Source organism: Lampris incognitus, chromosome 9 (genome assembly GCF_029633865.1).
Source record: "Lampris incognitus isolate fLamInc1 chromosome 9, fLamInc1.hap2, whole genome shotgun sequence".
In the NCBI taxonomy this organism is placed as follows: Eukaryota; Metazoa; Chordata; class Actinopteri; order Lampriformes; family Lampridae; genus Lampris; species Lampris incognitus.
Window position 1 is genome coordinate 5,279,690 of NC_079219.1, and position 3,578 is coordinate 5,283,267.

The following is a 3,578-nucleotide window of genomic DNA, read 5'->3' on the forward strand; positions in this document are numbered from 1 at the left end:
GGCTCCCCGTCACTTCTGATAAGTAGGCTCAGGCTGCACACTCATGCATTTCCAGTTACACACAGTTAACAGTCATTGTGGTCTGACTTGGGCTCCTAGGGAGACAAGATGGAGTATCACAGAAGAGACTGTGGCAGAATGGACTTTTCAGAGAGTTAGAATGACCAGCGAGCTGTTGATTTATTGTTCTAGGAGACAGTTCTGAGGTTCTTGGAGTTATCCTCCCTGAATCAACAGAGTTAACACGAATGCTTACTCAGCCTTTCACAAAGCTGCCCCCCCCCCTCGCTTGCAGAAATAATTGATTTTACACACCATATTCAGCTTTGTCTTCCTCGTGAGTCATTTCTTGCTGGAGCCTCAAAAAGATATGTTTTTGATTTAATAATGTAATGGGATGTCAAAATGAAGCAAGAGCATCTTACTGGAAACGGACCGTTACTGTAGATTTGATAATGTTTTGCCACATCCAAACTGGCCTCTTCAGTTCTGATGTCATGCGGGGACGTTTGGCTTTTTCGCTTCGTGGAGACGCCGCTCCCCTTGGTGAGTGATGTCGTAGGTGAGGACATCTGCTCAAAAGGCGCCTTGCTTTATGTGTGCTCTTTCTGACACATGGTCTTACTTCACGCTGTCATCGCGTATTCCCGAATAACTGACTTGACACAAGACAATGCCATGGAATAATCTTTTGATTCCCAATAACAGGAAAATATGCTTTTGACTTTTGTGTTTTTGTATTACAGGAACACCCTACAGCTCCCTCCAGTAACAGGCATGAGGCACGAGAGCATGGTTAAAAACAAATGGGTTTTTATTCCTCTATCGGACCAACCCATAAGAACTGGGTCAACCCATAAGAACTGGGATATTTGAAGGGGGCGGTGCCCCAGCACAGGGCGCTGGGGCACCGCCCCCTTCAAATATCAAGAGTTGAAAATCTACTTAAACATGTTAAATATAATGTAGTTGTATGATGCAAATAATTATGAAATAAAAGTGATTTTCAGTCTGTGAGCGCCTGTCAGCAGCATTAAATATTGGTTCCAAATGGTGTTTGGTTGATTTCTGTCTGAATACATATACTTCCTGTCTGAATACATATACTTCCTGTCTGAATACATATACTTCCTGGGTGAGGGGCGCCGGCCAAAGCCCTCAGACTTGTGGCGAGCAGGTGACCTGAGGCTGCTGTCTGATTGGCTTCTTCAGATTTTCCAGGGGGCGCAGTTCTGTGCTGCCCCAGACACTCCCGCTTTCAATGGCAGCGAATTGGTGTTGTTTTAATGTTTTTTTTTAATCTAATGTGATGGGACAATTCTCGTGGCTGTCAATCACGTTCACACCCACCACCACGCCTCGTCTCACCTGTCAATCATCCACCGTCTACGAACCCTGGTCAAATCTATAGGCTACATTGTCCTTCTTAATAACTCTTTGACTGTGTGGCCATTAAAGCAGCTGTCAGGTGTGCTGCCCCCCCCCCACCCACCCAAAATTTGTTTTAGCACCAGCCGCCACTGAAAGTATGTATGTATTACTTGTATTCACAATTCTTAATTCCCCCTACAGCAATACAAGAGCTGGCGCATTCACGGTATATGTAAACCACGCATTAAATATGTCATGGAAAAACACAAGGGAATGAAGTTGAAGTCAGACCTGTACAGGCCGCTTACGGTCCGAGAGGGGCTCACTAGCGAACTCTTGCCTGCTTCGTCCTTGTTCCGGTCGAAGGTCTTGCTCGCGCTACTTTGGCGCCTCTTGCGTTTCGCTGGAAAGGTGTTTCGTTTTATTAGTTACGTGCGGAACACTGGCGCGGCAGAAAACAGTTCCGCCTCTAGGACCGCTATATTGTAACGCGCATGGATAAGTGGACACGCTGGCCGGCGGCCGGCGGCCGGCGGGTCCGAAGCTTTAGTCGAGCGGGTAGCGATGCCTCCTGCGGTGCGGGCGACACGGGTTCGCGTCCCGGCCGCAGCAGTTCCCGAGGTTAGGTTGTCCCCCGAATTCACTACGATATAATAGGTAGGAACCAAAAGGTGCCACACTGGAAACCCAAATGACAATGCGAGGCAGTTACACACACACACGTTATTCCGTAACAGTTTTGTCAGGAAATAATCTGTAGAATTATGATGTCCCCCACCCCCTTTTCTCCTCACCCCCTCTCCTGATCCGCGGAGGGCTGCAGACTACCACATGCCTCCTCCCATACATGTGGAGTCGCCAGCCGCTTCTTCTCACCTGACAGTGAGGAGTTTCACCAGGGGGACGTAGCGCGTGGGAGGATCACGCTACCCCCCCCCGAACAGACTCCCTGAACGACCAGAGGGGGCGCTAGAGCAGCGACCATGACACATACCCACATCCGGCTTCCCACCCGTAGACACGGCTAATTGTGTCTGTAGGGACGCCCCACCAAGCCGGAGGTAACGCGGGGATTCGAACCGGCGATCCCCGTGTTGGTAAGCAATGGAATAGACCGCTACGTTACCCGGACGCCCCCTGATGATTTTACATTTTTGTTGCTTTACAGGGTCAACTGATGTCTATAGTTGCGTCTCTTACTTGCCCCGGTGGGTGATAGTTATATCTGGGAGCCAGGCAGCTGAGCAACACACTGCGTCATGCAAGAGCAATGCCAGTTGTCCCGCCAGGCTCCTGCAGGGCAGACCATCCACCTGCCCTTCGCACAACTGCGTCACACCAGATGGCGTCATGGCCATCATACCAAATTCTACATCAGAATTTTATGTCGTGTCTGTGCCCACAGATAGGGAAGGACTAAATCCACGTGCCAGAGCTTTCTCTGTTTTATGTGTCTACTCGCTTTCCACATAAAGGGAACTCGAAAAGGAATGGACAAATAAAACCTCAGATAGCAAAACTGCTGTGGGACGGGTCCGGGCAACACCCCGACACTTCACCCGGCCCACATACCGCGTGGAATGATGCCACTTGGGCGGTCCGCTCCCGTGTGCCAGATCTGGGCCAGAACCAAGCCATAGCAATGCCGCATGTGCCACATATTTGCCAAAGGTGGCCATATTTGTTTTGTGATATTTGGGCCATATCCACCATTTACCACACGGGCCACTTCAGGGTCACATCCAGATCACATGTTGCCCAGAGCACCGCATCTTTGCCAGAAAAGGCCCACATTTGGTTTGGCATATTTGGGCCATATTTGCTGTTATACATGTGGGCCACTTCAGGCTCACATCCGTTTTGTCAGGGCCAGAAGAAGGCCACCAGTGCTGCATCGCTGGCTAAAGTGGCCCACATCCGGATGCTGTCTGGGACTAATGAAGATGAGAGGACATGTCCGCTCTCTCTAAACCAGAAGAAGAAAGGAATCTTTGCATATTGTTCACATCAGTTGCTCCATTGTTTTAAGAGGAATTGATTGTTTGGAGTACTTCCTGTTGTTATTGCGCAAGACGAGGCTTGGCGGCGCTCAGCCCAGCTGCTTCAGACATTATCGCCTTCTTCTGATGCGGCCACTGGACACAGGGAAGAGGAATGGATGTTGGTAAGATACACAAAAAAGTGTGTCGTCTGTGCATCTCAGGGGG